Here is a 10,306-nt window from a genome sequence, read left to right as displayed (position 1 = left end):
CAGATTGGAGGGCAGTTCAGGATATTAACTTTCCTTCCTCTATCACAGCTTGGAAATGAGTATGATCCTGCTGTGGGAGGTTGTCGGTGAATTCCTCTTAGCATAGTTCAGGAAATCATATTTAGCCAATAGCTCTTGATAACTGGCTATCCTGAACTGAAGACTGGAGGACAAGAAAACCTTCCTCCCTGGGAGATCTGAGTGTTTACCCTCCTTCTCTGTGGGAGCAGATCTGGGGTGTTGTTGCCTGGACCTTTCCAAAGCAGCCTGAACCAACGAGTTGGAAGCGTGGTGAGAGAATAAGAATTCTGAACCTGTAGCCAGCACATAACAACGTCTCTCTGCCCCTTGAGGGGGGTAGACGTGCCAGTGGCATGGGTGTGCCACACTGTCCTAGCCGGCTCTAGTATGGACTCATTAATCAGTAGGGCTACTCTTGTACGTCCATAAGTGTGGAGGATGTCCTAGAGCCTGTGTTGGGAGTCCTGGATCTCCTCTATGCAATCTGAAGTCCCCCAGTGAGTCTGCACAGCAGATCTTGGAACTGCCCAAAGTCATCTAGAGGGAAAAGCGATGTCGACGTCACTGCTTCATCCAGCAATGATGATGGTTGTCCAGCCTGTTCTGGTGGAACCGCCAGAACTGGAGTGTAGCACTCCTTCTCCTTGATCAGATCTGGGGTTAAATTGATGGTTCCCTCTCAGGGGAGGCAGGCAGCGACTCCCTGGAGGATTGGATAGATTCTGAAAGAGGGCACTGGTGCAAGGGTCCCCCATATGGCCAGTAAGAGGGGTCAACAGGTGGTTATGGAGATCCCCATGGCATGGGATACCAGTGACTCCTAGTCAGGTTAGGCGGTGGTTGGTCCCAGAGCATATGGGGCTCCTGGGAAATGGGTAAGGGTGGTACAGGAGGAGTGGTTCCTTCAATGGTTCCGAATCTCCCAAGTACTCCCAATCTTCTGGGAGTACTTCCTGACTAGGTCCCACCCTAGGGTCTGTGAGGGTAGATTCTCCAGCACCGGAATAGGACTTTGCAGCAGGAGGCGCACTCCTTGCTGATTCAGGCCGATGTACAGGGGCATTCCCCGGCCTGGGTCCAATTGGAGTCTCATGGCCACCTGCATGATACCTGCAGAGATGAAGTGCCTGCCCTTCCAGGGTAGGGCTGTGGAAGGCCTGGCAAATACTGCACCGAACTGCGATGTGAGTTTCTCCCAGTCACTAGAGGCAGCGTTGATGGTCATTGCTGACTGAGAAGGATCACGGGCGAGAGATGCAGGGTTTGAAGCTCGGAGTTCTGGGCATAGTCCGTGTCAAGGTTCCTTCGCAACTCTGAACTCTAGGGTACAGATGTGGGGACCTACATGAAAGACCCCCTAAGCTTATTCTTACCAGCTTAGGTTAAAAACTTCCTCAAGGTACAAATTTTGCCTTGTCCTTGAACCCTATGCTGCCACCACCAAGCGTGTTAAACAAAGAACAGGGAAATAGCCCACTTGGAGACGTCTTCCCCCAAAATATCCCCCGATGCCCTACACCCCTTTCCTGGGGAAGGCTTGATAAGAATCCTCACCAATTTGTACAGGTGAACACAGACCCAAACCCTTGGATCTTAAGAACAATGAAAAAACAATCAGGTTCTTAAAAGAAGGATTTTAATTAAAGAAAAGGTAAAAGAATCTCCTCTGTAAAATCAGGATGGTAAATTCCTTACAGGGTAATCAGATTCAAAACATAGAGAATCCCTCTCGGCAAAACCTTAAATTACAAAAAGACACAAAAACAGGAATATACATTCCATTCAGCACAGCCTATTTTACCAGCCATTAAACAAAAGGAAATCTAATGCATTTCTAGGTAGATTATTTATTAACTTTTTACAGGAGTTCTGAGCTGCATTCCTGATCTGTTCCTGGCAAAAGCATCTCATAGACAGACAGACCCTTTGTCTCCCCCCCCCCCAGCTTTGAAAGTATCTTGTCTCCTCATTGGTCATTTTGGTCAGTGCCAGCGAGGTTATCTTAGCTTCTTAACCCTTTACAGGTGAAAGGATTTTGCCTCTGGCCAGGAGGGATTTTATAGTACTGTATACAGAAAGGTGGTAACCCTTCCCTTGATATTTATGACAGTCTGGTACACAGAAGAGTGGTCCGGAGTCCCCCCCGTAGCCTAATCTAACTCTAAAAGATACTAAAAACTATTAAAACTACTACATCTATAAAAGTTATTAAGAACTATTAAAACTATGAACTATTTGTAACTGAATTAATATTCTTTTTCAGAAAGACATCAGAGAGCTGAGGACACTAAAGGTTAGGATCCAGACCATGTGGTGGAGAGAAGGAACTGAAGGGGCAGTTAGTCTGCCCCTCCCTTTATCACCTCAGTCGGAGGCATGAGGTGAGTCAGGGTGCATGCGCAGACCAACAGACACTACTTCCAAATTCTCTGACTCCAGGTGTATAGTGTGCATGCGTAACCCCATAGCAGAACAAGGACCATCACTTGAAGAAAAACTTGCTATTTCACAATAAGACTACTGCAATGTGCTCTACACCTTAGAAACATTTGGAAACTGAAGCTGGTGCAGAATGAAGCACTGCTCTATTTAAGTAGTGTTTCTTGTCGAGAAGACATGATAACAATGCTCTGAGATGTACACTGGGTTTTGCAGGGAGTTTAAGGTGCTGGTTCTGATCTATAAAGCCCTAGATAGCCTGGGATTTTGCTAATTAAAACCATCTACCTCTTTATGTTGTATTACCACAGTTGCAGTCAGTGAAAGTGCTCAATTGTTGATTCATGCATAGGTGTGGATGGTTCATCTTTGAAGGTTCATCCTTGTTTGCAATTAAATGACAGAAAATATTAAGGCTTATGAAATCCCCAGAAGTCTCCACTGAAATGAACGGTGGCTTTTATTTATCATGTATATGTACTGTATCTCACCATAATTAATTTATTTTATATACTAAACATAGTAATTTCTAAAAACAAATTGATTACAAAAAATTAATACAGCATACCTCTGAAAAATATATTTGAGTCAAAGATTGTTTCCATTTTGTCTGTTTCATTTGACTTTTGGTTATTTTTCTCAGACTCTAACAACAATTCAACACTGATCTGAGCTGGGCAAATTTCATTTGATACTACAGAGGTGAGGTTACAAAGATCTTCTGATTTTTCACACAATGAAGGGCTGCCTTGCTGTTTTGCATTATGTACTGCAATTAATGGTTCCTTCATTGGCATTCTTACAGATCTGAAAAGAGGAAGTTTTACTATGAAGGAGAAATATAATGTATAATGTATCGCATAAATATATAAAAGTGAGCAGAAAATGCTAGAGAGAAATGACCAAATTTATGTAGACAACAGTTTTGCCTATTTGTATATTTTGTTAATAATTTGATGTCTCAAACCATCTTTTTGCAAACTAGACACAAAAGCTTTCTGATTACCTTTTTAAAAAAAATCTCTCTTCTTTATTCTAGAACAGCATGCAGCAATTAGGTCTATAAAAGCCCCTGACAGATTTCAGCAGAATTTCACATTTGCATGCTCACCCAGTTTGTGAAACAGACCCATATTACCTAACTGAATGATACAAAGTCTTGGACTGATGATCAACACAGCTGCTTTGACCACTTGTCAGTGTAAGAGGATTCTGAATATGCTATTAAAAATAAGAAAAAAAGTGAAGTAGCCATGTTAGAAACTGCTCAAAGGTCTGGAGTATTATACATAGTCCCAAGATAAATCAATCACTGGACAGAGAACAGGTGAGGTGATGAAAAGTGGATGATATATTGCAGTTTATCATAGAGCTATTACCATTGCATATGTGATATGCACATTATATATATTTATACAGCCTAGAGAACATTCCTTCAAAAGAATACAACTATTTCAAAGAAAAAAATTTTTTTTTATATTTACAGATTATTTTAATCCCAAAGCACATACACATGCAGAAATTATTTCATACATCACTGAAATGCAGAAGCTATACAAGAGTGCACAGCAATTGAGTTCAATAGTTTAGAACAGAAAGTGAAAAAATATTGTGTTGAAACTATATAGATATAAAGGAAAGCAAAATGTATTACCTAAATTGGAATTCTGCCATGATACCAGGGCTCCTACCTCATTTTTCAGGCAGAGGTCTCATCTAAAAGAGGAGAATCCCCCACAGCACAGTTCCCTCGAACACCACAGGAGGTTAGAATAGTATTAGCTCTCTGAGGAAGACTGCCACCTGCTAATTTACCAACAGCACTTTTGCACAATGTGGCTTCATCAGGATAAGTAGCTAAGTAACTTTAGAACCAGGTTCTCGAAATACAAAGGGTGAAATCCCGGCTTCTTTGAAATCAATTACAAAACTCCCACTTACTTCACTGGGGCCAGGATTTCATCCCAAAAATCTAAACACTTGGGGTAAAATTTTCAAAAGCACCTAAATGACTTAGAAGCCTACATTCCATTGACGATCAATGGGTCTTAGGCACTTTTGGAAATTTTACCCCTGGTCAAAAGTTAAATAGTATGGACTATAAGACTAAGCAGCAGACACGATAGCCTTACCCCCTTTTATTTACAACATTGTAAATATACAAACGAAAGACACTTACCTCAGAAAAACTGCTCATTTCAATTGCTGTTAAAAGGTTGTTATTCATAAATGCTTCTATTTCTATGAGAGTTTTATTCTGTATATAAAAATATAAATGAGGCCTTAAAGATGGAATTCTCTTTTAAACAGTTAAGCCCTTATATAGGAAGAAATCATAAATAACAGTAAAAATATTTTGTAACCTTTTCATGGTCAAGGCAGAGGAAGAAGCAATTTCTACATCTGATTAATTTGCTTACAGAAAAATACAAAAGTAAAACTGGGATTAAAATGTCCACACAGAGGTGTGTTGTTGAGTTCCAGATCAGTCAGAAGCATGAGGTGATCTTATAAAGGAAAAATGAATTCTGAACAAGAATTTTACTGAGAGATAATATATAGCCCCACCTTTTTCCATCCTGTTGGCAACTGTGTATTTGAAATAATTACTGTAGGTAAAATATTTTTAAATGTTCTAGTTAAAAAAATTAAACTAATTTTCTCTGAAGTTTCCACTAAAATGTGATATTTGTTTTTTAGTTGCTCAGAAGGTTTAAGTATTATGGTAATTACAGCATACCAAACAATTTAATTTTTGACGAAGCACGACATTATAAAAATGCAACTCCTCTACTTCTTTCTGTAGAAAGATCTTCTCATTCTTCAGCCTCCGAGTATTTTCCTTCTCCAGAGTCAAAGCCAGAGCCAATGCTTTATTATTATGTTTTAAAGATATCTTAAAAATAGAAGAGTTGTCTGTAGAAAGAAACAAAATAATCATAGTTTTCTACTTTTTGCTCACTCCTCACTTTCTTCCAATCAGTCTGCCTCTGTCTCAGCTACAGTCTATGACATTACTCATAGTTCTGATGAAGCAGTAGCAATGGTTACAGTTGACCTAAGACACATTACAAACCTTTGTTTCCAGTTGCTTTATCACTTTTTGGCCTAACAAAAGCTGTTCTGGGCTGGGAGCAAGAAGACCTTAAGTTCTGGTTGCACTTCTTCCAGTACCTATGTTACTAATTCTGTGACCTTCAAAATGATTACTGAGCAAGGCCTCACACTTCTGCCTTCGGAGATATAAGTATTTATGATTTTCCCACATTTAAAGCTGAGATATTTGAAGATCTGAGAGGTTGCAGTGCTGGGAATAGAATCCAAGTTTCTAACACAACAAACCCGTCTCATTCACATATCTCATTGCATTGTCTCTCATAAAGAACATGCCAAAACTATGTGTTTAGCTATGGAGTCTGTAAAATGACGCTATTCTTGACTCATTCAGTGCACAGGTCAGATACTGTTCAGAGAATAATGCAGCTGTTCAAGAGTTTTGGTTATCCTCATCATTCAATTATGGCCCCATGACTTATTTACAACCCATCATATTTTGTAGATGAGGAAAAGTGAGCCACACAGAATTTAATGTCAACATTTTTAAATCCACTAATTTTGGTGGCCAATATGAGATAACTACATCTTGACTGTAGACATGTTGAACAACCACAACTACATAAGAACATAAGAATGGCCATACTGGATCAGACCAAAGGTCCATCCAGCCCAGCATGCTGTCTGCCAACAGTGGCCAATGCCAGGTGCCCCAGAGGAGCACCCACAGGGAGTGAACCTAACAGGTAATGATCAAGTGATCTCTACCACTGAGGCATCTGAAATTAGTGTGCACTTTTAAAAGGTTTGGCCTAGCTGACTTGCCAAAGGTCAAGGACAGAAAGTCTAGCAAAGAACCAGATAAAGAACACAATAATTGTCATTCCAAGTAACATGTTTTAGTCACAAGACCATCTTTCAATTCTCAACCTTATTATATTAATGATAATCCTCTTTATTTAGGCGATTTAGCAAACATTAAGCACATCCATCACCCCATTTACTTCAATGGTGCACACAGTATATGGATTAAATTGCTGTAACAGTTTACTTTAAAGTAATTACACTCACTTATTATTTTAGTTTTGATTTTAGATGCAAGACAGGCATTCAGTTTTGCAACTTTTAAAGCTCTATCCTTCTTCTCTTTCATGTGCCCTCTAATGGAACCCTGCGTGAAAATGGAGGATGTTTCAGCAGTTGCTTTGTTCGCCATTGTCCAAAAGGCCCTGTTTATCACAAAGAAAAAAATTCCAAAAGGATACAATATAAAGATTGCTTGCAGGGTTGTTATAGCCATGTTGGTCCCCAGATATCAGAAAGACAAGGTATGTGAGGTGGTATCTTTTATTGGATCAACTTCTGTTAGTGATAGAGACAAGCTTTTGAGCTCTGAATTCAAAATGGTACGCCCACACCTTGAATACTGCATGTAGTTCTGGTCGCCCCCTTGCAAAAAAGATATATCAGAATTGGAAAAAGTACAGAGAAAGCCAACAAAAATTATTAGGGGTATGGAACAGCTCCATATGAGAAGAGATTAAAAAGACTGGGACTGTTCATCTTAGAAAAGACATGACTAAGGAGGGATATGATACAGGTCTATCAAATCACAAATGGTGTGGAGAAAGTGAAGGGACATGTTATTTACCCCTTTATATAACACAAGAACCAGTGACCATCCCATGAAATTATAGGCAGCAGGTTTAAAACAAACATAAGGAAGTACTTTTTCACACAACACACAGTGGAAATCATTATCAGGGGATACTGTGAAGGCCAAAAGTATAACTAGGTTCAAAAAAGAATTAGATACATTCATGGCAGATAGGTTTGTCAATGGCTATTAGGCAAGACGGTCAGGGATGTAACCCCATGATCTGGATGTCTCTAAGCCTCTCACTGTCCAAAAAAAGCTGGGACTGGACGACACATGATTTATCATTCAATAAGTACCCTGCTCTGTTCATTCTCTCTGAAGCATCTAGCACTAGTCACCGTTGGAAGACAGGATACTGAGCTAGATGGACCACTTGTCAGACCCAGTATGGTCATTCTTATGTTCTGTTCTTATCCACACTATAAAGACACATTTATGCTTGTGCTTTTAAAAATAAAAAGTAACAGGTCTCAATTTAGGGTTACTTATCCCTCTTAACCCTAGAGATAGCTCAGTTTTCAGAGATCTCAGGGCTCTCAGATAAAAATGTCAAGTTTGCTATTCTTAAACCATTAGGGACAACTGAGCTAAGTATTTAACAAACATGTAAAATGAATGTATCACAGTTTTTGGATCTTGCTAGCTCCACTTTATTTTCTGATTCACTCAAATTTACATTTAAAGAGGAAATATATTCTAGCCCACTTCACTGCTGAGGATTCAGAATGTAATTGATCAACTGCTGTTCTGTTAAACCAGCTTCACAAAACTCTGCCTTCATTTTAACAGCATTGGAGTTTACAGTATTTTCAACCTGAAGTATTCAAAAATCATGTCAGGGTTCCAAAAATCATGAGATTAGCTTAAAAATTATGAGATTTCAAAATATATTTCAGGTTTTGTATTTACCCTCTTGATTTCTGAGCCTCTAAAGGGCAGTTCAGTCACATTTTCAGGCTTAACTTTGTAACCACATGGGCTAAAAATCTATTTTTTAAAAAAATGAATGCTTACAGTCACACAACTTTAGAAGACTGGTTTTATGAAAAACATCAAACACAACAAAACTTTGCTAAAATTAAAAGAGTTGATAACTTGGGACACATTTAGTTTGGATGAGTGTCCTGTCATGTTCTGACTGGTCGTTTGGGTTTTATAGATACAGTCTCTATGTACCAATTGACAAAGATGCACACTGGAACCTCACCACACACAAAAAAGTGGGGAGACAGGTGAAATAATAAAAAGAATTTTCCAACTACTTTTAGCAGGATATTTTAAAAATGAATATTAGACAATTTAAATACAAAAATCAATCAATTCCTTCATAAACCCACTTGATGCTGTTAGCATGTAGGTAGGCTCATTTAACCTTTTAAGCTAAATTTAAAAAAACCCCTGAATTAGGAGACCTAAAATAGCTCCCAGTTCAGCTTTATAACTAAAACTTAATGCAACCCTGACAGTGCGGAAGAACTGGAATTGGACTTGGGGGGAAATGTCATGGTCTCCTTTGAGGTTCATCCATTTGGGGGACATTTATCAATGGAGTCATCTTAAAAGATCCAGAACAGGGGCATAGCCACAGGTGGGCCACAGCCCACTCACTTAGCATGCAGGGCCATCCCCCAGCCCCTGCTCTGCCCGCCCGACACTCCAGCTGGGGAGTGGGGGGGGGGGCTTGCCCCACCCCACCCAGCACTCCAGCCTGAGAGTGGAGCAGGGCAAGCCCCCACACCCTCACAGGAGCGCTGAGCAGAGGGGGTGCAGCAGGCAGGGGCACCCATTTGTCTAGGGCTCCCCAATTGGCTGGGGCCCCTGGGCACACCCCTTTGGCCCAGTGGGTGAGCTTCAGGTGACCCAGTGGCAGAGTGTCCTTCGCCCCCCGCAAGGCTGGCTGGAGGAAGTGGGGGGGGGGGGGGAGACTACACCACTGATCCAGAGACATATGAATGATCACAATCTCATTACATATTCCTGAAACAGAGATTAAAGGTTTACACAACAGCTGTTGGTACCCGATTGTGCTCACACCTTCCTGAGACTCCGTGATGATTGTGCTTCACAGGCTGGGAAGTGCACCACGCCAAGCCCACTTGGGGGAGGCCGGGAGTTTCGATAGCGCCCCAGGCCATACCGGAGAAGTAAAATATGCCAACTACAGCGATGAGCAGAGCAAGTGGCCGTGCACCGGGACCGGCGGTCCCGCACTATGTCTACCACTCCCCTACTCAGCGGAGCGAGTGCCCTGCTTTCCGGCCGCCCCGGGCTTGGCTTGCACCCTCCGCTCTCCGCCAAGCGCGCTAGTGCCGGGGCCGGGGCATCAGGCAGGCCAAAGCCCCTCTCACGGGGGGCAGAGCCGGCGGGGAAATGCGCTGAAGAGCAGGGGGAGTCGGGGCAGCGGGCGGTCCCCGTCAGACAGCGCAGTGTCAGAGAAGAGCCGTGTGCGGCGGCGGGGAACCCTACGCAGCAAAGGGCCGCAGGCGGGCCAGAGCTGTGAGGAGCCCCACACCCCTCCCTCCGGAGGGGAGCTGTGGGGCAGGCGGAAATCGGCCCAGCTCACGCCAAATCCCGGCCCTTGGCCAGGCTGGCGGGCTTGCCTCGCACGGCAAAGCCTTCGGCCAGGGGGCGACCCAGGCGCCACTGCCCGCCCCTCTCTCCACGAAGTAACCTCCTTGCATCCCCGCACCCCAGACTGCGGGCGCAGCTTAGGCTGGCCGAAAGGCCGGACGTGAGTCCGTAGCCCCATCACCTGCTTCCCCCGGCCCGAGCGGAGCAGACTACAGCTGCGCGACCCCTCACGCAACGGCCGTTAAACTGCTGCTCCGCGAGGCGCGCGCAGCCGCCTCTGGGCACCGCGCGCCCCAGACCGAGCAACCGGGGCGCGGGGACAGGGGAAGCTCGCGCGCGCCGCTTGGGTCGAGGCGGAGGTCTGAACGTGGTGGGGGTGGGGCGGAACTCGCACGGGGGCGCGCGGGCAGGGCAGGGCGGGCGGCGTGGCTTGCTAAGTCGTAGAGCGGGAAGTAGCTTGCGCAGGGATCGTGGGGATGCTGGGCGCTGCAGGCTCCTCGGGGCACGCAGGTGACCCACCTGCCCCCCTAAGAGCTCAGCCCGGGGCACTGGGCTCTGACG

The 10,306-nt window shown here is 43.5% G+C and overlaps 1 long non-coding RNA gene across 3 annotated transcripts; it reads right to left on the bottom strand.

Moving 5' to 3' along the window:
* Positions 1–1,723: 1,723 nt before the first annotated feature.
* Positions 1,724–10,077, bottom strand: LOC144929132 (uncharacterized). Of its 3 annotated transcripts, XR_013634436.1 has the most exons (4): positions 9,209–10,077; positions 6,586–6,963; positions 3,599–5,376; positions 1,724–3,267 (listed from the first exon to the last, which is right to left on the bottom strand). It is a non-coding gene; the product is annotated as an uncharacterized LOC144929132 (long non-coding RNA). The 3 variants fall into 3 exon arrangements; XR_013634435.1 differs by having other exon boundaries at positions 3,599–6,963; XR_013634437.1 differs by having other exon boundaries at positions 3,599–6,963; positions 9,927–10,077.
* Positions 10,078–10,306: the final 229 nt, after the last annotated feature.

The sequence above is a fragment of the Lepidochelys kempii genome, chromosome 11 (genome assembly GCF_965140285.1).
Source record: "Lepidochelys kempii isolate rLepKem1 chromosome 11, rLepKem1.hap1, whole genome shotgun sequence".
Taxonomy (NCBI): Eukaryota; Metazoa; Chordata; order Testudines; family Cheloniidae; genus Lepidochelys; species Lepidochelys kempii.
The sequence above is the reverse complement of the archived record's forward strand: the minus strand, read 5'-3'. Positions and strand labels throughout refer to the sequence as shown.